The sequence below is a fragment of the Cupressus sempervirens genome, chromosome 3, assembly GCF_028749045.1.
Source record: "Cupressus sempervirens isolate cs-2001-9-10 chromosome 3, ASM2874904v1, whole genome shotgun sequence".
In the NCBI taxonomy this organism is placed as follows: Eukaryota; Viridiplantae; Streptophyta; class Pinopsida; order Cupressales; family Cupressaceae; genus Cupressus; species Cupressus sempervirens.
The window spans coordinates 407,108,645-407,133,708 of NC_143120.1; the positions used below are offsets into that span (position 1 = coordinate 407,108,645).

The 25,064-nt window shown below is 35.0% G+C and overlaps 1 protein-coding gene across 1 annotated transcript in view; it reads right to left on the reverse strand.

Moving 5' to 3' along the window:
• LOC149566729 (uncharacterized) overlaps positions 1 to 25,064 on the reverse strand; it is a 133,398-nt gene that overhangs the window by 104,664 nt on the left and 3,670 nt on the right. The window lies entirely within an intron of this gene.

Consider the following 25,064-nt stretch of genomic DNA (forward strand, 5'->3'; position numbering starts at 1 on the left):
CTATTGTTGGATTACTCCATCGTTTCCAACATGGTGGCATGGTGATTATATCAATTTGGAAGGTATTATCATTGTCATTGGCACATAAATTACAAGAGTTGGTTGGTGTTGCCAAGGACATCACACAAGTCTTTACTTGGGATCCATGTGGAGCATTCACATGGGTTCTTATGGATCAAAGAATTGGGAGGAGTGGTTTGTTGCATTCCTTTCCTAATAAAAGCTAGCATATTGTTGGCTTCCACCACCACCACATGGCATTAGCGGTTCTCGTGGTTACAGTTGGAGAGAAGTACTTAGTTGTATCAAGAAATTTTCCTTTTATTATAAAAGTGCATGTGAGGTTGTCCTAGTTAAGTATGCAAATAAGATGTTTTGGGATCCTAGCATTCAGTTGATAGGTGTTTTGATTCGTGTTGAGTTGCTTCACAACTCTAGCTTCACAACTCTAGCGTTGGAAATGTTTACAAATTACAGTAGTGCAGCACAGCAAATGGGTAAAGCAATCAATCTTTGTGAAGCAAGGATTGTCATGTCCCCTTTTCAATGCTAGTAAATTTAGTTGCGCTATTAGCCCCTTTTGCCTTGGTCCCTTGGACTAATCTGGATTTCTCAAGGATCAAATCAAGTTTTGGACTAGGCAATTCCAATTATCGATCAATCTAGGATGTCTCAATGGGGTTTCAAGACACTTACCATTTTTAGTAAGTCAACAAACTCAACAATTCTTTACATTTCAATGTTGGATTAGAAGCATCTTGTCAAGACCTTTCCAGCGAGCTATCACAAATGCTTATTTGAGTCCATCTGATCAATGCTTTTAATACCTGAAGAGTTGAATGGTTTATTTATGAAATAACTTTAAAACATAAGTTCGTATTATTAATGTCACTTTATTATTATATGAGCACTTTAAAGTGGGAAAAGGGATATTTTTAAAAGGAAATAAAGAAACATCGAAAGGAATGTGAAGAGTCAGCAGGTTGGGCTTAAAAGAAGGGCTCATTGCAACGGAATTAGTTTTGTGTTATTAGATTTCTATTTTCTCTTAGACTGTTCTGGAAAGCTTCAGCTCTTTGAGGACGAAGACGCTCGAGCTTGGAGGCAATGGATGGAAACTTCTTGTTTGCAGGAGATATCACACAGGTACCTCACTTGTGCTTAACTCTTTATTTTTTATTACCAATCCAATTGTATTTATGTGTTTAAGATTGGATATTGCATTGTTATGCTAAGGGATTTTAGAGCATATGATTTTCAAAGTATGTATATTTTCATCTGAATAATGGTATTCATTGAATAAATCTGTTGTATATTTTCAGCTGAATATTGGTATTCATTGAATGAATCTGTAATAATTTGCATGTAAATCTAATGTTATATTTTTGTATTGTGTTTTTTGATAAAAATTGGGGTAAATATCCAATTAGGAATGTTACGACATTAATCTAGGGTAAATGTTGGTGTCCTAGCTAGTGCAAGGTGTTAGATAGCGCAAATATGTGCTTTCTCACATTCTGAAAGAGTGTGTAGAAGTACAAAATGTTAGAGGATAACCATTAACACAACAACAAGTGGCATTGCTAAAAAGAAGTACCAAATACCTAAGAAGAATTCATGAATGAGTGTCAAGGGTCAAGTTACAAGGTTACCAAAGACAATGCTTTTTGGTGAAAAGAGGAAGAGGCTTGAAAATATGCAATAGGAGAAGAATTAGATGAAGATTGGGAATAAGGGATGCACAATGTCATATTCCTTCAAGAATCAAGGGAAAGAGATAGACAAAAGTAGGTAAGCTAAATAAGGGGAAAAAATTTGAGGATCAAGCAACAAAGAATCTGATACCAGAAAATCGAGGAAAGGAGAAGAGGAAAGTGGGGCAATTGGTGAACATGTGTCCAAAATGCAAGATAAGTTTGATCGTCGTAAGAGATTCATCGAAATTCCAAAGGCTTATGCCCAAAAACCAAAAGAGGGGGAGGAAAGTAAAGGAAGATAAAGGTTCAAAGCAATCCTCCACGGGGACTGCATCCCCTATGATTATGGGGTCGTACCTATCCTAAGAATGAAACGGGGACATTGAGAAGGGTTTTTGTCATTCTCAGAGTCATCCCTTTTTTGTCAAATTTGAAAACGTCCCCAAAACAACCAATTTTTTTTTGCAAGAAACTTGGGGACAGCCAACAGTATCGAGGATGGCTTTGTCGTCCCCTATCCGTCTCTAAAATTGTTAGTCGTCCCTTTTTATCCAAGTAGATAGGTAACATCAAAACACGACCAAAATTGATTTTTTTTTTTAAATTTGTGTTGTCCACATAGGCCTCTAGGGGTCTTAAAGACATAATAAAAATATGCAAACCCTATTTGGTCCATTAAACCACTAAAACACTAACTCTTCTACTCATTTTTAGACTTGTCATACTTACTAAGAGGGAAACAAACATAGAGCAACAACAACAGTGAGGCATTTTGATTTTCGCTATATGTAAGTGATATTGTTATAATGGAAATACCTAATATTTGTCATTTGATAATTTTCCATGTATTGATCTTCTAAAATGTCTATGGTGAATGTTTTTTCAATGTTATGATATGCATATTTAAATTATGTCTCTATATATAATAAAATCCCCTATGTTTTTAATCATCATCCCCTACAGTCCTAACCCCTAGATTTTGGCTTCAACTTGTACCCATACAAAAAACACGTTGTCATCCCCTAAAACATCCCCATCCCAAAAACTCCATGGAGCATAGGTTCAAAGAAATCTGATCCTACAAAGGAGGATGCAATGATCAAGAAAGTGAGGGAATTGTAGCCCAAGAAGAGAAAGCTTGTTGAGTTGGGAAAGGTGGGGATTCAAAGAACGATGAAAGGGATGGTACAATTTTAGTGTCGGGGACTAAGATCCAAAGTCTAAGTAAAAGGAAGAATGACCAAACCTCAAAGAAATTCAATGTCACCAATATAGAGGAAAAGGGGCAGAAGAAATGGGAACCCATCAAGGATCAAGAATGAAGTATTCAAGATGATACAAGATCTTGAAGCATGATGTTAGGTTAAAACACAAAGGATCAAGCCTGAAAGCAAAATACATAGGAAAGAAGCCAAGATTGAAGATGATATTTATGTAAAGCTTGATTATGTACATTCTTGAACGCCATAGTTCAAAGGCAAAGAGCTAAAAATGGGGAATTGGGACATGGGGAAGTTCCCACAAAATGAGACATTCTACAAGGATGAAATGAAGTATTATAGAAAACTTGAGCCCAAAGGTAATGGGGAGATATTGGGGAATCAAGGGCATGAGGACTTGAAGTAATGCACGAAGCCCACAAGAAGCTTGCAACTCTATAAGAAAGAAAAAAGGAAGAAAATAAGATTTCAAGTACAATGATCAAGCTAGGAACTTGAAATAAGTGCATAGATCTAGAGAAAGTCAACAACTCTAAAAGGAATTAAAATAAGTAAGTAACTCAAGGAGAAATGTAACAACAAAAATGTTAAGAGTTTGAAAAAAATTTAAAAGCATTGAAATCAATGGGGGATATAAGTAAGCTAAGAGAAATTTAACCATGCATGAAAGTGTGAGAAAATATAGACAGACAAATCTTGCAAGATTAAGGGGGAACTTCAAACATTCAAGCATGGTCCACAAACCCACAAGCTACGAAATGGTGATATGAAAAACAACAATTATTAGAAACTTTTGCCAATGGACAAAGTCCACAAAAAACTTATAAACTCAAAATATAAAGAGATATGATAAAACTCAACTCATTTACAACTTCTCTAATTGGCAATCAATGATGGGCTAAGCTAGGGCAAAGTACTAAACAGGGCACCAATCTCGAAAGATTTGCTCTTTCAAGGAATGTGTACATAGGCAAGAAGCTTGGTAAAGTATTTCTATGAAAAAGAATATAATGTACATTTTTCTAGAGATACGGATTTTTCATTAGGGTTGTAGGATCCCAACTACAAAAACCATCAAATAATTATCAAAAAGACCACAAGAATCCATTCTCCGCACTCTTATTTCTCAAAAATTTAAAACTTCCACAAAAATTGCTCAATAGGTCATTTGACATTGGTCCAGTCTTACACATTGTCTAAGATGATGGAATGGCTAGGGGAATAATTTTTTAACAAAATTTGGCAACAACATATAGAAAACTATCTAAATAATAAATAAATTTCATTAATTTTAAAATTTATTACAAAATAATAAAATATGTTGAAATCTCTCCTTTAAGTAAGCAAAATGAATAATAACTACTAAATTTGCACAGATAAACAATTTTGCATCAAAGACAATGGAAACATTTGATCGAGGGAATGGCTCTAGCAACAAGCATCTTAGTATGTCTTCATCCTTATCTTAAGTTAAAATTGTACAACTGACCAACAATCTACTATCTTTATAAAAACATATTCACCCATGTTGAATGTGTCAATGACGATATTGTAAACAATCTTTGCAAATACTAGCAGTATTTTGTTTTTGCCTTCAAAGATGAATGAACGATTCAACATTTTAATTAATATCCACTGTATCAAACAACCTACAGAACCCATGGATAGCCAACAAACAAATAATCATACAAAGCCCAAAAAAATTCGACTAAATCTCTTTTTCCTTCTGCATCTTGGATCTCTTGTAGTGTATCTTGATCAAGAAATCTGCAACCCTGTTTATCTTTTCTTCTTCAAACAAATTGCTCAAAGTATTCTAACAATTATCCGCAGTGGGAATCAAAAAGTAATGATGTCACTATGTTTGGGAGTCAAATATTTGTGTGCTCGAGGTGCAAATATCTGATGGCAGAATACATATGATGTCAAGATACTGCTCTCCCACACAATGGAAACACTCTGATGTGTCGATCTCAAATATATACCAATACAGTTGAAGTTTCTTATACTTGAAGTAGCAGAACTAATCTCTAATGTGAGTATGCACTTGCTACATTCACGTTACAATTGTCGTTCATTCATGAAATACTACGTTAGTAAAAAATACTTAATTCACATAGCAGGTTGTTATAGATACAATCAAGTGATTTCAGACCTGTTCAAAAGTCACAGCTTGAGGCATGTAGCAATCTTAAACTTTCCAAAACAGATAGCATCATCTCAGTACAATATCACCCAGCTTTGATGTCTGAGAATTGACCCTCAGTTTGCAATATCACCTAAATACATCCACTATATCCCAAAAGCCACAGCAGATCTTTCTTTCCCCAGTAATAGAGCCAAGATCAACCTCATGTCCACTGCCACCTGCATAGTAGTGTATCGTCCAGTAACAGGGGCTAGTGGCTGGAAATTAGCACAAAATGCTACTCACAAAACTGTCCAAAGCACCTCCAAAAAACTTCCAATCCTCACTTCTTCACCACATCCAGAATGGACAGATTGGCAGTTGACAATCTACACCTGACTATTAAAATTCAAGACTTGCTACTATTATCTCACCCAGGCAATTAACTACCTCCAATGCCTCTATTTGCTGATTTTCAATCGTTTATAAAAACATTGACCTTTTATTGAAGGAACAAGACCATAAAAGTATATGGTAAAGTCAACCAGATCAGAGGTTATTAAAACCTCCGAAAGGCTACAATCACAGCACCCAACAATAAGGATTAAACCACCAGCAAGGGCATGTTTATTCGCCTCACAAATTATCAAACCTCCAAACAAGGCATCTCCATCAAATTGACAATGTAGAATCAGTCCCTGTCACCCAGTTGAAATAGTGTCAACTAAGGCGTCCAAACAAGTAGCTAGCAATCATCCATCAGAAAAGATTGATTCCCAAAATATGGCATCCAAGTCTTTACCAAGAAACTTCTGCAAACTCCATACCATGATCAACACAAATATTTAGCTGAGAATCTCATTTTTGCACAAGCTGTAACTCTAAATGGGCCACACTACAAGTAAGAGAAAAGGGAAGCTCTGACACAAGGAAGAATTAACAGAAGAGAAAAAAGAGATAAAAATAAGGAAGTGACTCCTTCAAAGGGAAAAGTTATGAAGGGTTGTGACTCTTTGAAAAGGTGGTAATTATGAAGGTTTATGACTATTTCAAAGAGGGACAACTATATAGGGTTCTAACCCTTTCAAACATCATAAATGATGAAGGGCTGTTACTTATCTAAAGGGTGGTAATTGTTGAAGGTTGTGACCTTTTTAAAAGGGTAGCCATGATGAAGAGGTGTAACTCTCCCTGACATTGGAAGATATAAAGGAGAGAATGTTTCATTTGAAGAGGGCATCAAAGGGAGAGTGATTTAGGGAATAATATTTTAATCTCAAAGGTAACAATGAAAACTGGTGACTCAATTCTAATAGAAGGTGGTGACCCTTTCACCAGTAAGGAGATTTTATTCCAAGCAAAAAAGGTGAAGCAACAATAAAAAGAAATTGATTTTACACATTTTGAGAGCAGACTGAGAAGAAGAATTTGATTTGATAAAAGATATCAATCTAAGAGATCAACCTGATATAAGAAATCAGACTTCAGATATTTATACAGTTTATTCCTCTGAGTCAAGTTAGAATTACATCTCTAACTACATTTTTGCTTCTGTTTCATTTTCGATATGTGAACATAGGGTATGTATAAGGTGATCTTGAGAGGGGATATTACACTTTCACCTTCATGGCTAATCTTCTTCAAGAGAGAGATTTTGTCCTCCAGAAAGCTGAGATAAATTAAGTTCAATGCCAAGAACCACTAAGGTTTCACCTAAGAAAATTAAATAATTTGTGTCATTGAAATGAGCTCCCTCAATTGCCTTATATACTTTTCCCGCCAAACTTTCTGGAAAGCACAATTTAAAATTCATTTTTTTATTAGAGTTCCATTTGGCCACAAAAGACCTTTTATCAAAATAGTTATAATATTTGATACGCAATGTCCCAATATTATGCATCCATGACTTTAAACTTTTCTAGCTCTAATACAGAGGTTTTCTACAAATTATTTTGCTTAAACTAAGCAAACTCAGTAAACTGATTAAATCAAAGCCCATAATACAACTCACTTAATTAACTGTCCAAAAGCATCAGAATCAAAATCTAACAGGACTGGAGTGATATGGCCGATAAATAATGAGAATCGGGCCCAACCAATTGACTTCTTATAAATAGAGACTCTCTCCAAGAATCTAGGAGAGCACAACAGAAGCCAAAAATCACTTGGAAAAGTGTCATAAGTGTCCTCTAGACCATATAACCATACAAGTCCATCACCAACATCAAAAATCCCTTATAGCACAACTAACAGTCACCAATAGAGCCAAAGCTAATTACAATGCGTGACCCAAAATGGAGACATTATACCATAGTGACACGGGGACGCGTCCCCCCCCTTTTTGCCCGGCGTCTCGGAGACTTCAACGCACCGGAGACTTCAACGCACCGGAGACTTGGGGATTCCGTCTCCCCGTCCCCAACGGTGCCACTAGATTCCACCACCTCCACCGAGGATGGGGGACATCCTGCTATTCACTATTTGCAAATTCGACTATTTATGTTTAATGTTCGATGTTCCAATTCAATGCAATGTTTCAAGTATTCACTCTTTTACATCTTTACATCCTATATTGCAATACATATTTTCATAACTAACATTTTTAAATACCATATGCATAGATATATACACCGCTCTTGTCCCCTGCCGCCGTCCCCCCACCGTCCCCCCCGCCGTCCCCAAATTAAGGCCCCTCTGTCCCCCCGTCCCGGAAACTTGTCCCCTCGTTTCACCGTCCCCCCGTCCCCTAGGGTGGTGTAACTATGCATTATACAGTGTGAATGGGACAACACGTGGCAGCTTGGCTATAGCATCTGGTGACAATAATGGGGAGGAAGATGAAATAGAAGATGTCCTAATCACTAAGCACAATTTTGTTTATAGGTCTCGCACAATATTTGATGGTTTGGCCACTTCTTTTCAACAACATTTTTATCTTGATGGTTTAGTGAGATGTTTATGAGGAGGGCAAAAATGATGTCCATCCCTTTCATTATTGTAGCACATACTACAAATTCAGATTCAAATGATAAGGGAATCAAGTCCCTAATGTTGGTTAAAGTCCTTTTGGGTGAGACTGAGACATAGAAAGTATCTTCATCTTTCCATCAAGGAAGGGAACTAACTTTAACTTCAAATGTTAGGAGATTTGTTGAAAGGTGTGGCATTTGCCAAAGAGCCAAGGGATCAACTTCCAATGCAAGGTTGCATCAACATCTTCCAATGCCTAGTAGGCCATGGGAGAGCATCGGTATGGATTTTGTGCTAGGCTTTCCGAGGACTAAGGCAAGGTTTGATAGTATTTTGTTGTGGTAGACATATTTAGCAAGATATTAAATATTGTCCCATATAAGTGCACTAATGATGCCTCACATATAACAAGGCTATTCTTTAAAAAGGTAGTAAGGATTCATGAATTACACCTCAACATTGTGTCAGACAGGGACTCTAAATTTGTTGGACAATTTTGGAGGAACCTTTGGAAAAGGCTTGAAAAAAATTTGGCATTTAGCAATGCATATCATCCCCAAATTGATGGTCAAACAGAGGTCTTCAATAGGTCCTTGGGTAACCTTCTCAGATGCTTAACAAAAGAGCATGGGCAAGCATGGGACAATCATTTCAGAAGCAGACTATGCTTATAATGACTCTACAAACAGTACAGGAAGTGGACCCTTTGAAATAGTATATGGTTTACACCCCAAAGGAGTCCTGGAACTCAGAGAATTGAAGGGTATGGATAGAAAGAGAGTACAGGCAGAGGGACTTTGCCGAGGCAATGAAAAACATACATGAGCAAGTCAGGGAGACTACAAAACAATGTTGTCAAGTTTAAGGAAAGGACGGACATGAAGAGAAGAGATCTGCAGTTTAAGGTGGAAGACATGGTAATGGTGCATTTAAAAAAGGATAGGCTTCCCAAGGGAAAGTATACTAAACTGATGATGAAGAAAATTGGGCCATGCAAGATTGTTCACAAATTTGGAATAAATGCATATGAAATTGAACTTCCCCAAGGAATTACCATATAACCTATTTTTCATGTGTCTGACTTATATCCATATAAAAGCTCTTTAAATTAAGGATGATGCAATGAGTAAGATAAGGAAACTGAAGATGGGGTCAACGAACTTCCTCCAAGCCAACCAATGAAGTTGGAATGCCAACTGGATAGGAGAGACGTGAAGAGGGCAAGAAGGAAGATCTACAAGGAATACTTGGTCAAGGGGCAGAACTTACCTCAGGAAGCTATAACTTGGATGACAGAGGATGATGCCAAGCTCCATCGAGTTGCAATTGAAGAACTGACCTCAAAGAGGACTTCAGATTTTTCTCACCACAGTAGAGTGCAGGAGCACCCATGGAACAAGGAGACTTTTCACTGAATTTTGTTTTGTAATTGAGTCAAGGATATAATAAGGTCCTCCAAACAATTAGAATGCATTTTGTAATGGTTTGAAACCAATTTGTAAGGCCAAAAGGCAATAAGGTCCTGAATTTTCATGTAAAGGCCAAATTCATCAAAATGGGTAAAATACCCAAAATGTGTAGGAAAGTGATACATTTGGTGTTTTTCCATGTTCGTAGCCATAATTGGCATGGTTACAATGAAATTTGAGCAATAGAAGATGGGTTGGAGTCAAATTTGCAAAAGTTGCAAAAATTGCAATGCCACGTTTGCAAGAAATTGTGCAAAATGTGACAATTGATAATCCAACATCTAATTGGCTTGAATGGCAAGTTGGAGTTGGTTCAAAACAGTTGAACATTGCCTATAAATGCCTCTTTGGGTCAAGGCATGGAGAGAGATGCATTTTTGTTCAAGAAATACAAGTGGTTGTTCTGATTTACACGACTTTTTGTGACTCTTAATCAAGGTTGCATGGACACGGATACGGTATCGAATACGGATACGGTATCGGATACAGGTACGGTATTGGGTACAGGTACGGCTATTTTTTGGGCATGGCAAGATACAACATTCATAAAACACTTCTATATATATATATATATATATATATATATATAACAAATTTTTTGAATCATTAAAGAAGATTTTCATTACAATCAAAGCAATATGAACACATAATTGTGACATATTCCAAAATACTGTAGTTAGATATAGTTTTATTATTAAAACGAGATTCAAATACATAAATACTAATAGTTTGGCAGAATCACATGCTATCAAAAATATCATCACTATTCTCTTGAAACTCGAGATCTAGATCATCAAGATTATCTAAAGAGCTAGGATAGTTGGATCGTGTGCAACCACCACCTAGATTCTCAGAACCCGTTGACGATTCACCTAAGGAGCCTCCAACTTTGTCAGAATTCTCAAAATTGAGGTTGAGATGTGTCAATGCATTTATGGATACATCAATGTCACTTATCTCTAGTTCTACATCCCAAAGTTTATTGGGTCCTTTGATGTAGTCTGTGGAGGAATGTGACAATAGACGAAGATTGGAATGCACATAGACAAGGTCCTCTGCTTTGCTGGCTGCCAACCTATTTCGTTCCATAGAATGGATAAAGCCATATGTACTCCAATTCCTCTCAGATGCAGAAGAACTAGAAACCTGCAACAAAAGTGTTTATATTATAATTTACAAAGACACAAACAATCAAATAAAATTGAAATAAGAAATAATTCTCATCAGAATAATTAGTATAAAAGCAGACCTGTGATAGAAGTTTGATGGCTAGCTTTTGCAAATGTGTAATCAAGGCACCGTGGAAATTCCACCACTTTATAGGATCCATTTCTTTTTTATCTGCCATTGCATCAACGTCTGCATAATTTACATCAGAGGAAACAAATGTCCCAAACTCATCTCGAATCTCTGCAGCAACTCTAGGATCTGTAAACATTTTCTTGAAAGCTTGTTTATATCCTTCAACAACCTCAACATCCTTATTTGGTGCTGTCCTATTTGGCAATGCTAACATATCAGCATGATAGCACTTAGGGTTTAAAGCATATGCCAAAAGTTGCAAAGGAGTTGTCATTTTATCCCATCTCTTTTTTATTACCTCATATATTTGCTTATAAAAAAATTCAGAGGGATCTTGCTCTTTTGCTATAATAATATCTCTAACTTTCTCCACCATTGTATCTATGCAATCATAGATGTCACCTAATATTGGCTTATCAGTATCACACCGACGAATGAGGGTGTATATTGGCTCAGTGAAAGATAGTAAATAATCTATTTGAGCCCACCAATCCTCATCAAGAATTAATGTCCTTACGTTATTTGCTCTATCTGTTTGTGATTGTCTCCATACTGCCCAAATGTCACTAATCACCATACTTTTCAAAGCTAGTTTAACATCAACAAGCCTTTTGAGAACAATGTAGTGTGTGGCAAAGCGTGTTTCAGACAGCTTCAATAAAAAAATAATTATTTTTAAAAACATATAGATCATAAATACATTTGAATATTTTTTATTTTTAAGACAAGAAATTTACCTTTAATAACTCCAACTTGGCGAATTGTCTATAAATGGCCTGTGACATGTGATGATTACAAATAAACATCTAAATTTCTTTGGCTTCTTCATCAATCTTTTGTATCCATTGAATTTTGCCAATTTTTTGTAGCATCAAATTCAAAGAATGAACTACACAAGGAGTCCACCAAATTTTTGGATATCTTGCTTCCACGACCAACCCAGCTGCTCTACATACTTTTGTATTATCTATGATCACTTGAACAACATTTTCTGGCCCCACAGATTCAATTGCTTCAATTAGAATGTTAGCAATAAACTATGTATCTTTCTCTTCAGCCTTGCATTCCACTGCTCTCAAAAACATTGCCCCCTTTGGGCTCATTGCAACCATATTGATTAGTGCCCTGTTTCTAGCATCCTTCCATCCATCACAAATGATGGAAACCCCTGAAATTTTCCATGAATCTCAGATCACTTGCAATTGTCTATCAATAATATCTTTTTCTTTAATCAAAAGAGTAGTACGGACCTTCTCGTACCCTGGGCTTTTGTATCCTTTTGGAGCTTCATTAATAGACCTAACCATCTCTTGCCAATATGGGGAGTGAACCACATTAAATGAAATTCCATTCGCATATAGACAACGTGCAATACTCTGATCTGTATCCTCTCGACTTTGCAAATTAAATGCCTTTTCAAGAGGTCCTAAATTGCACCTCTTGTCACCAGCAGATGTTCCTAAAGTTGGATGCAAAGGAGGTCTATTGAGACTTGACCTTTGTGTTGACTTTTGAACTTGACTATTAGCTTCGTCCTCTTCTTTTTTATACTTTGCAATCTTCTCGCGTGACAATCCCTTCCCTGGTTGACCATCAACCTTTGGACCAAGGCACACTTCACATCCTGTACCTTTTATGTGATAAAGGTGTCCATGAACCCTCATATAAGAACCATTATAATCAATTAGACACTCATGAGACCTCCATTTAAAACCTCCGCCACCTTGAAATTTTTCGATGATGGTTACATGTTTCCATAATGGATATTTAGCATTTGGTTTGATCCACTTGTCATTTTCTGATGCTCTAACATCCCCTAACGATGATGCCAAGATTAGTGCCCTGAAAAAAATTAAAAAATTAGTAAAATTATGAAATAAAAATAAATTTACATTGATTTTATAAAGTACAAATTTAAAATTATAATTTATAAAATGATTAGCTTAAATATAAATCAAATAATTCTTATTTCAAATTTAATTTTACAAGAATATAACTTTAAAACTTGAATCTTAATTATTTTATAATTTAATAATAACTAAATATACTTATAATATTAATTAATTTTGTCAAAATATCTATATAATTATTCATGTTATTTAATGATTTTTATAAAGTTTAAATAATTAAATTTTAACAAAAATAAATAACAATATAAAGATAAATTTAATTTAAAATTTAGTAAATGTAAAATTCTAATTTTGATTTTAAATTTAACTTAATTTAAAAACTAAATAAAATATTAAGTTAATTTAATTTAAAAATATGTAGTTCAAATTGAATTTTAAATTATTATATTAATAACTAATTACTATATTAACTTAATTTATATTAACTAATTACTATATTAACTTAATTTATATTTTTAACTAATTTTAAATTAAATTTCATATAATGTAATATAATTATTATATTAATATTAATTTTAAATTTCTAAACTACATATTAATATAATAATTTCATTGATTAATTAGTAGAATGTAAATATTAAGTAAAGTAAAGAACAAATACATGTATGTGATGACAAAGCCCTAATTATTGTGCATTCTTTTAAGTCTTAACTCATTCGACATTTTCAAATCAACAAAATAATGTGACAGTAAGCTTTCTTTCTTCAAACTTTCGCTGACCTCACCATAGAAAATTGAAAAAAAGAACCTGTTCATTATAAAACTAGACAAACATTAGAAAAAACTGAAAAATCAAACCGAATTTAAAGAAAAATAAACATTACCTGAGCGGAAAACCACGGAGACGCACACAGAGAAATGACAAAGACGCATGCAGATAAAAGTTCACCCGAAATGACAGAGACGCACGCAGACAAAAGTTCACGGAGACGCACATGCAGAGAAATGACAGAGACGCACGCAAACAGAAATTCACCAGAAGTTGATTCACGATTCATTATTTGATCCATTGAAGCATTTATTTATAACGACTGTCTCTAATTTTTTCGTTAAATCTGAAGTTCGATTCATTTGTTTTTAGAATATGTATCTGTTGTTTCCAAATACGACATTTAATTCCTTTGAAAAACAGCAGTAACGGCAGATAACTCGTTTTTTACCCTAAATTCGGCTGTAAAAAATTAGCCAACATTTTTGGCACACGTATAGAAAAGATGACTTTCAAAATACAGGTGGAACGAATTTCTCTCGTATTTGTGTCGTTTCGTATCCGTATCCGTATCAGATACGGCAATATGCGTGTCTAGGGTTGGGGGGTGGCATTTCCGGTAACCTTGCTCTTAATGAAAAATACAAAATTGTACAGATTGAAACGTTCAATTAATGCATATGGTTGGATAGGTCTGTGAATTACCATTCATTTGCAATTGGTTTGGTAAAATTTCATAAACGTTAGAGCAAGTTATACACATTTTAATCAAAACTGGTTTGAAACCCCTACAGACCTAGGGTTTGTCTTCATGTCCAGTTTGACCTATCTTCCACCAGCCAAAAATCCTAATTCTTGGGGGAATGATAGGTTTGAGGATATACTCTAAAATGTTGTTAGTTTTAGAACCATTCCTTGTGTTGGTGAATTTTGGAATCAAGCCCTGGGCCCGGAATCTCAATGTGGGATAACCAGGAAGGGAGTGTGATTTGAGTTGTAAACTCTAAATTCAAGGAGTTTGGCACTGAGGAATGGTGGATTCTGCATATTTGAGGTGTGGCAGAGATGCTCAAGGTATTAGTCATGTTCAGTTGGTGATTTGGCTTGGAGTTGCTTTGTAATCAGAGACCTTTGGTTCTGACATATGTTCAATAACATTGAAAAGGGTGGCTGGAATGGTGATTAGTTTTGTTCAATGGTCAAGGGTTTGAGAGAAAAGGTCAGAAAACCTACTGAATAGGGCTAGTAGCAATTAGGCCTATTTGTGAAGCATGTACCATGAACAGTACAGATGGGTAGCATCTGATGGTAGAAACATCTTTGTTTTGATCCTAAGGAAAAGGAAAACAAGTAAGTTTGTGCCCACACAACAATGGAAGTGTGGTTGTGTCCAAACCCCAAATTAGAATGGTTATGTGTAGTTGCAAGAATGCAAGTTGTGACAATGATTTTGTAAAGTCTTGTTGGATGTGACATAGGAGCCTTTGTGTCTGTCTAATCCATCCTATTGTGAACATATTCTAATCCCACAATGAGCCTAGTGTCGGTTGTGTCAAGAAGGTCTATGAAGAACTTGAATGTCTTGTGAAAGGCAATTGTTGCAAACCAACAAAATTGGAGTGTGGAATGATAAGTTTGTGCAAATTTGAGTAGGAGTTCTACTGTGTCTCAGAGCCTCTACATCAGTTCCAGACAATGATGTCTTAATGAAGAGGTTTATCGTGCTCACAAGGCATTGATTTGCAAGTTTAACAACCTCTGGCCAAATCTACTAGAACTTCATTCATAGGTATCTCAAAAACAAAAGTCCTTACGGCCAAGGCCTATTGAGATTTACCCATACGGAAAAAAATAAAACTCTTCTCTTTTGCGAATTTCAAATTGACCAGAAAACTATTATTGACAAGGGATTGTGGTCTAAAATAAAGGTTCTTTTACTTTAAGGCCTTGCTCTCGCATTCTCAATCTTCTTAGCACTTAATGCTTCGTGTTTGAGCTAGAGTCTAGACTATTGTATCCTTCATTTAAGTGTTGGATTGATACTTGTTTAGAAGCCATTGGTAATTCTCTTTGCGCCCTTTCGGCTACTGGATTGAAGATAATTTTTCTTTCCATTATACTAATACGCATATTTAGGTTGAGCTAGATACTTCAAAAACAAATCAAAGATTTCAAATAGAGGCTTTAAAATATTTCCCACAATTGTTCACAGTTAATTTAACTATTTTCTAGGAATGCTAACCAAAAAAAGCTCTACTTGCGAATATGACAAAAAGTGAAAATCAGCATTGGTTTCATCCGAAACAAAGAAAGAACAGACCCAAGGAAAATCAGGGTTTTCGGAATCATGTATCAAAACCAGTCGAAAATACTTCCCGGCAACAAAAGGATATAAGATTGCCATGGTGCCAACACACTGAGAAACTCGAGATATCTTCTCTTGAAACATCGAACTCTTTCCAGCCATTAAGAAAACTCAGGGCACTAGATAAGGAAAGCCGTTGAGATGAAAGTAAGAAAGCAAGATTGAACACTACAAATATTTATCAAGATGCTTCAATTCTAGTCAAAAAGGTATTCAATCTGCGTCTGATTATCTCTACGACTGAAAAGATTGATCAGCAATTAAAATTCTTTAATTTTACGAAATATGCAAAACAAGGGTTTGTCAAAAGGCCTAGCATTGGTTTAGCCAATTTACCAACAAATAACCCTGGCTTGGCTCTAAAAAGCCCTAAATTCTCACCGGCATATATTCCTCCTCACCGTAGGAGAGACAATATTAAGGCAATCGATCTCCTGAAAACCCTAAAAAGGGTTTAGTTCATAAAGCCGCAAATCTAGAGGAGAATGTGGTCATTATAAGTAATCAATACAGTGAAAAAAGATGGAACGAATGCCAGGATTTTGGCATCTTTGCCTACTAGAACGGGCCAATAGCAAAATTCAACAATCTTACAGATTGGTTGGAAGACTTCTGGCTAGAACAGGTAAGTATTTCTCATTTTACTAATAGAATAGCATATCTGCATTGTGCAAATGAGTTGATTAAGAAAGAATTTTTACAGTTATCAGAATGTTTTTTCAAAGGGTATGCAATCAAGTTTTTTGAGTGGTTTCCAAACTGTAAGGAGGAAAACTTAAATTTCCTTATCCCTACATGGATAAGCCTTCAGTCAGTTCCACCTGAACTAATGCATTTGGAAATCTTTAAGAAAATAGGCTCCTCTATGGGAGACCTAGTGGGAATTGATGTCTCTTGTGAATTTTGTAACAGCATCAAATTACTGGTCAAATGTAAAGTCAATTCCTTTTCTTTCGATGCTATCAAAATCATCACAAATTCTGCAATATATAACATCAATTGCCTCAGGAAAGATTCTGAGATTTTTGAGATTTTCAGATTAGATGTTGTATGCAATACTGGTTTTAAGAATATACAGCTCACAACAGATCTTGAGGATGCCTTCCCCTCGATGAACGTTAATAATCAAAAAGATCATAAAGAACACGATTTAGATCTCCTGAAGCCTCAGTTGAAATCTATTGTGATTAAAGATGTAATCAGATAAAACAGTCCAAAGAGGGCTCAAAATCCGGATCAACCCAATTCAGCCAATGGAAAAACAGAAGATTCATCTATAGTGAGGGACGAAAATTACAAGGATGGGGAGAGAGAATCTCAGCAGATACCTCTTCATTAAAGAATAGAGTCCCCAAAAGAAAGATCCAGAAGCAGAAAAAAGAAAAGAAGGAACAGTAAAAGGAAAGAGAAATCTAAGAATAAGATATCCCCCAGTATCAGCAAAGAAAAAGAAGCCCGGGAGAAAGAACAGAAGAACTCAAATAATAATCTCTTAACCAGCAATGAAAAGACAGACATAAATACAGTTATACAGGAATCAAATCTAGAGCTGGCATCAGAAGAATCTCCACAGAACAGAACTAGCAAAAAACTTTCTAAGTTTTGGCAAACACCTGAAAATCATAAAATTGAGGAAAGTAAGGAAAAGTTCAATAGCATTAATCAGGATATTGGAGCAATCTCCCAGGATTTCAGTAAATTTTTGAATAATGATATCAGCTACTCAGAGGATTCAGAGTGTGAAGATAAAGAGGATGAGAACCTGGAGCACCTAACTGAAGACCTTATACAAGTCTTTAGTCCAGGAAACATAGATAAAAGCAGTTCAGCCTAAAAAGAGAATTTATTAAAAAGAGTTCTTAAGTTAGAGGGAGAAGACTATTCCTTCGAAGATTTCAGACAAGATATCATCAGTATAGAGAATGAAGATAGAATACAGAGGCAAAGCTCAAACAAAATCATTGAAGATGACAAAATGGATCAAATCATAAATACTGCAGAAGAACAGATCAACATTTCAGAAAGGATTCTTCAAGAACTTGAAGAAGAGGAAAGAAATATGTTTGAAGATGGTCAGATTGATGATACCAGGAATGTCAAGAATAATTATGAACATTTAGGCATTTTAATGAACAAAGAAGGTATCGAGATACCGAGATATTGGAAAACGAAAGTTAAAAGAGGCAGAAAATCATTGAAAGAGCTCAGAGAAGCAGATGGTCAAGCCAAAGAATAGCAAAAAATCAGTGAAATTTTTAATTCTGGGAAGGGGAAGACCCTTCCCAAGGAAACATGAAGATCACTACATGGAATGCTAGAGGCTTAAATGCCTCTAACAAGCAAAGGCTTTTATACCAAAACCTAAAAGCCTTTGAATCCAAAATTATTATGTTGCAAGAAACTAAACTTAACAAAGATGAAGGTCAAAGATTAGAGAATAAAATGAGAAGATGGGAAATTCATTTGCAAGAATCCAGAGGGGCTTCAAGAGGTCTGGGTCTTATTTGGAATCCTAGGAAGGTATACCTCAAGATCATTGGTTCAAGCCATTCCTGGATCAGCAGCTACATCAAAGGTATTAATTCTAACCTTCAGTTTTTTTTTATTAATGTATATAGTCCAATTCAAAATATAGATAAAAAAGCTATGTGGATAGAATTAAGTTCATTTATAAAGGAACACAACAATGATCTTATAATCATTGGTGGAGATTTTAATACCATACTCAGTTTAGATGAAAAAGCCGGAGGAGCAAAGTAGATTCACCCAGCTTCTATTGATGTTAAAAATTGGGTAGATAATAACTACTTAGTTGATATTTCTACCAGTAATGGGAAATATACATGGAATAATAGGAGGAAAGATTTCGACTATATAGCTGAAAAACTAGATAGATTTTTTGTTAGAGGAGATCGCAGCAATTTTGATTTTGACATTCAATCCTCAATCCTCCCTATAGCTGGATCAGATCATTACCCTGTACAAATTAGTCTATCTAAACCTAAAAAACCACACAGAAATCCTTTCAAATGTGAAAAGATGTGGTTCCTAGACAATAACTTTATTAATCTCATTAAATTATGGTGGAATGAAGAAACTTTCAAAGGATCAAAAATGTTCACCTTTGTGTCTAAAATGAAATATATCAAAGAAAAGATTCTTAAATGGAATAAAGAACACTTCAAAAATATTTTTAAAGAAAAACTAGATATTGAAGAAGAATTAAACAAAGTAAATACCAAAATTATTAAAATGGTATGAATAACGATTCTTACCTTCTAGAGAAAGAATTACTAGGCAAACAAGAAAACATATTAGCAAAAGAAGAAATCTTCTGGAGACAAAAATCAAGAGAAAAATGGTTAAATGAAGAAGACCGAAATACCAAATTTTTTCATAATAGTACTTTATCTAATAGAGCCTTTAAAAGTATCACTATGATTGAAGACTCAACAGGAACACTAACAAAAAATCCAAAAATGATCGCTGAAACAATGGTGAACCATTTTTATAATATTCTAAATGACTTCGAGAGTTCAAATAAAATGGCACAAGATCAAATGTTGGAGACCATTCCCTAATAAATATCTTCAGAAGATAATAAAAATTTAAACAAACCTATTTCTTTGGAAGAAGTTAAGTCTGCCCTCTTTAGTATGAATCTAGACAAATCTCCAGGCCCAAATGGTTTTCAGGCCTTTTTCTTCTAGAATTGTTGGGATATTATTGGATTAGACTTATGGAAAGCTATCGAAGCCACAAGAAACGAAGGTTTACTTTTATCTAAAATTAATTTCACATTTCTTACCTTAATCCCCAAAACTAAAAATCCTAAAATTCCAGCTGAGTTCAAACCAATAGCTCTGTGCAACACTATTTACAAGATATTCTCCTAAATTCTTTCTAACCATTTATAACCCCTATTTTCTAAACTTATCTCTGAAGAAAAAACTGGTTTCGTCCCACGACGATCTCTTTTAGATGGTATTTTAATCATTCCAGAAGCTATCCACTCAGTTATCAAAAATAAAACCCCTAGTATGTTTATTAAACTTGATATTCATAAGGCATATGATATGGTCAACTAGAGATTTCTATGTAAAACTCTAGAAGCATTCGATTTCTCCCATCAATGGATCAATCTGATATATCAATGCATCTCTACAACCAAAGTTTTCATTCTGATAAATGGAACCCCTGAAGGTTTCTTTGATCCTTCAAGAGGCCTAAGGCAAGGAGATCCTCTATCTCCCTTCATTTTCATCATCATGGCAGAAGCCTTTGGAAGAGCCTTCTCTAAAGCCCAATTTGAAGGAAAAATTAATGGTATTTCTGTAACGAACAATGTCCCGAATATCACATACCAACAATATGCAAATGATACAATCCTCCCTAGTGAGAGCTCCTTTTCAGAAGCCATTAATATTAAATCCATTATTCAATCTTATTCAGAAGGGTTTGGCCAAAAAATTAATGCAGATAAATCTGAGATATTTATAAATACTAATCCAAAAGTGGAAAAACAAATTTGCAATATTACGAGCTTTAAAAAAGGTAATTTTTCATGTAAGTACCTAGGCATTGAATTAGAAAATGGTAATAAACATCATAAAGTCTGGAATCAGGTTCTCTCCAAATTAGAGTCAAAGATTGGAGGATGGAAGGACAAATGGCTTACTAAAGCTGGAAAAATCACCAAAATTAGAGCTGTCCATTCTGCCTTACCCATATATCCTTTATCTTGCCTCCCTCTTCCTAAACTCATCAATAACAAGCTAGAAGCAAAATTAAGGAACTTTCTTTGGAAAGATTGTGATGAGGACAAAAAGGTGGTTCTTATCAAATGGGATAAAATTAGTAAACCTAAAGATGGGAGGTTTAGGAATAAAGAACCTTAATTGGCAAAATGAAGCTCTTGGAGCAAAGCTAACTTGGAGGCTTTTTAAGGAACATAATCAAAAATGGGCTAAGATTTTGTACAACAAATATCTTAATGCTGATAACCCCCTTCTATATTCAGAATGAAGACACTCCCCAGAGGTTCTAATAGTTGGAACTTTATAGCTAAAAGTAGACATCTTATAAGTAAATATCTTTCATGGGAGATAGGTAATGGTCAAGAAGCACTGTTCTGGGAGGACTCCTAGGAAGACTCCCCTCCTACAGACTCTCTAGGACTTCCAGATAAATGCAAAAATCTCCTTACCAGTTTATGGGGAAACAAAGTAAAGGATTACATGACTCTTAACAAAGAACAGAAATGGATATGGAAATCAGTAGATGATTTAGACATAGATCCAGCTGCAAAAAATTCTTTTAGGAAGATGATTGTTAATAGGAAAATCAAACAGATCAATAGGGAAGATAAACTAATTTGGGCAGCATCTAAAGTAGGTAAATACAGTGTTAAGGAGGGATATAAAGCTATTATCAATTCCCAGAAATGGGAAGAGGTCAATATCCCACTACACCTCTATTGGGATGCCTCCTACTTACCTAAAGCAGGATTCTTTCTATGGCTAACTTTTCAAGGAAAGATCCTCACTGCTGATAAATTACAAAAAAGAGGTATTCAAGGTCCTTCAAGATGTGTCCTATGTAAACAAGACATTGAAGAAGTAGATCATTTACTATATAACTGTTCATTTGCTAAATACCGTTGGGAATGGCTCAAACAAAAGTTGGATTGGACTTCTCCTCTCCCAGAAACTTTTAAGGACTCACTAACAGAATGGCCCAAAGGTCAAAAAGTTGGCATCTACAACAAGTTATGGAATATATGCCCATCTATTCTCATATGGGAAATTTGGAAAGAGAGAAATAGACGAATTTTCAAGAATCAAGAAATGGAGGCTACCATTCTAATCAAAAAAATCGAAGCTAGCATTATTGAAACCCTCAACTCTCATATTAGGAATTCATAATTCGAAGAAGGGTCCTTCTCCCTCTGGGATAGTATGATTAAAGATAAATGGGTTAACGTAATCAATCCTCCTCAACTTTACTCTGCTAGGAATGTTGTAGCCAGGCAAAATTGCAAATGGACACCCCCTCCTCCGAGATGGTATAAACTCAATTTTGATGGTGCCTCTCGTGGCAATCCAAGACAATCGAGCATTGGTTGTATAATCAATAACGAAGAAGGGAAATGGATTATGAAAAGAGCTAAGCATATTAAACCTACCTCAAATAATTTAGCTGAACTTGAAGCCCTACTTGAAGGCATCAATTTATGCCTAAAAGTAGGTATAGCCAAGGTGATTATAGAAGGAGACTCCCAGATAGTTCTCAACGCTTTACGTAAAAGATCGACTCCTAACTAGGTTTTAAATTCAAAACTAGAAGAAATTCTTAACCTATTAGATAAACTAAAGGCATTTCAATTAACTCGCATCTTTAGAGAAGGTAACCAAAAAGCAGATAAACTGGCAAATCTAGGAGCTAACGGTTTAGATCTCCTTAAAATAAACAATATTACTTAGTTGAAGTTTCTCCCATATATCTAGGTTGTATAGTTTTATCTCTTATTTCTGATTTTAGCTTCATTTGGCTCGTATACACATTTGCGACTATCGGTTACTCTTATGTATTGTCTATCTATGTAAAGTTGTTTTAGAAACTAAGATTATGACAGGATATGTCTCGACTTCATTTCTAATTTGGCTTTAGTTTAGTCTCCTTTGTATCATTGAGGAGCGTCCCTCTCATTATATCTTTCTGGAAACTTCCTCCCTTCTAGAACTTTCGAAGTGATCCCTTATTTATCTCCTTCATTTGTCTTTGTCACTTTCACACCAATCATGGATACCAATATCTACATCTTTCATGAAACTGAGATAAGAACAATGGCATTTAGGGGAAATATCAAGCCAGAAAGGTGGAGCAGAATCTTAAATCAGGTCGACAACATGACTAGGGTAGCCTTAAACAGGGTACTAGGTTAAGGTATGTTTAATTACAAGTTTACTTGGAGGACTAACAGCAATATAATTGAAGCTTTTATTGGTTGTCTAGCTAGGGCTAAATTAGGGCGATGGGAAATGATAAGACTATGCTCCAATCTGTTTAATTCAGTCTGGTGCCACGGTATTGAAGAAGCAATAATGAGCTTAGACAACAAAGCTAGGGTTCTCCTCCCAGAAACTTATATGGCCTAACCTCTTGGAATTTTTGACATTGCTATAGTGCCAAGGCACCCGGCCCTAGCCATCAGGGACATTCATGATTTCTCTCGGGCCTGGCCAAAGATGGAGGCCAATATAAAAAAATTATTAAGATGGAGAGGCATTAGGGACGATCCGGACTATAAATGGCTTCCAAACTACCTCAATATTTTCAACTCCAACATAGAACCAGGCACAGATTTGAATAATTGGGTAAATCTGGAATTTTGTTTACCTAATTTCGAGAAATCCAGCGAGGAGTGTACTTTTCTGGTTTTTCCACTCAACTTTCAGTCTGAAAATTCTAAAGAAATCTCTGAAGTTATTATGGTGTCTAATAAACTTGATAACCTAGCTGCCTAGTTTTAGACTTAGTTTTGTATAGTCATTTTTCGGTTTGGGCTAGATAGATTAATACAGTTCAGTTTATCAGACAGGGATCTATAGCTATTTTGGTTTTCCCCATTTTTAGCTATGTATTACTTTGATATTATTGGGTATGTGAAAACTCTACTATAAACAATTTCAGCTGATATATACAGGTAGCTAGTTTTTATAATAAAGTAATGTATTCGGCTCTTTCTCAGTACAATTTCTCTTAGATTTCTTCTGGCCTTCTGAGGAATTAGCTATTTTCCTCCTGGCTTTTCTTTTGACTAATGAGCCATGGAACACATAGAGATGTATATGTACATTTATATACCTGTATATATGAATTCAGTTTAGCATATATTCATCAGCGTATGTTTATATGCATAGTTTAATGAAATCCTTGGCATTTTCTGATTTTATTAATATATGTATGTAAGTATATTCTAATGAATTATGTGTTCATATATATAGGTTATCTAAATCTGTGTATACATCTCTAGGTGAGCCCCCTGGTTGGTTCTTTGGGTTTCGATATTAAATGCATTTTATGTTTAGATGGCATCTCTGATTCCTCGATATTGGTAATCACATTCAGTGATGTTCAGCATAAGTTTATCGCTTTGCTAATTTTAATCTTATAACAGGACTTTTCATGTATCATATTTAGTATTTTTTAGAATATGCGTAGGTATATTTTTTAATATGCTGATCGTTACATTTGCAAGATCTTGGTAATTTTATGATGTATCTTATTGTCAGATGCTCTCTGATCAGTATGTCTCCCTGTTAGCTTCATGGAATTATATTTATCAGGCCTTTTGGCATATTTCATATGAAGTTTGTAGGACTGTCTATGCATTTGGAGTAAATAGGTTCTAATCTTTATTGTATCTTGGTTAGGTGTGCTCTGTTCTACATTATATTCCTATGGGTAGATCTTTATCCTTATGATATAGGTTTTTTTAGTCTTGTCAGTTATGATTTATAGGCTTTAGCTTTTTGATGTCTTGTAGAGGTGCTATTTTGCTCTGCTATGGTTAAGAGTTTGATATCATCTTTGGGTTAATCTGCCGATTATTCTCTTTTGGCTTACCATTATGATTGTCTAAGTTACTAAGGTTCTCTCTTTGCAAAATTTTCAGATCAGAGTATTCCTCATTTGGTGCTAACCCCCTAACAAATCAATCCTTTCTAGTATGTCTTGTGGTTTCGTTGTGGTTGTTTACAGGTCTAAGCAAGAGAAGACATTCAGTCAGAATACTCACTCAACTACAAGGCTATTTCGATCGACATATTCTTATTTGTATCTATCCTTATAAAGGATTCATTGTATTCAAAATTTCCTCGGTTGTATATTCCTTAGAAATTTTGAGATTTCTAATCAGGGGTATGCCCCTTTGATACTTTGTAATTTTAGGACGTATGTCCCAGGCAAGACTGGAGGTTTTCTTCCCCGTTCTTTTCTACCAGTGCCTGTTTGAACGGAGACATGTAAAATAAATTTTTATTAATAAAATATATGTAAAGGCTTCAGCCGTTTACCGATCAAAAAAAAAAAAATTAACTATTTTCTAACTAAATACAATGACGACAAAAGTGGTTATTTATGGGCTATACTTTATAAGTTGACATTCACTAATTCCTAAATAATTCATATTTGAAAGAAAACACGTACTTATTTTATATGATTGTGATTACTTGAAAAATCATGTAAAATATGCATGACTATTAAAGAAACGATTACAATATATAGCCAAAA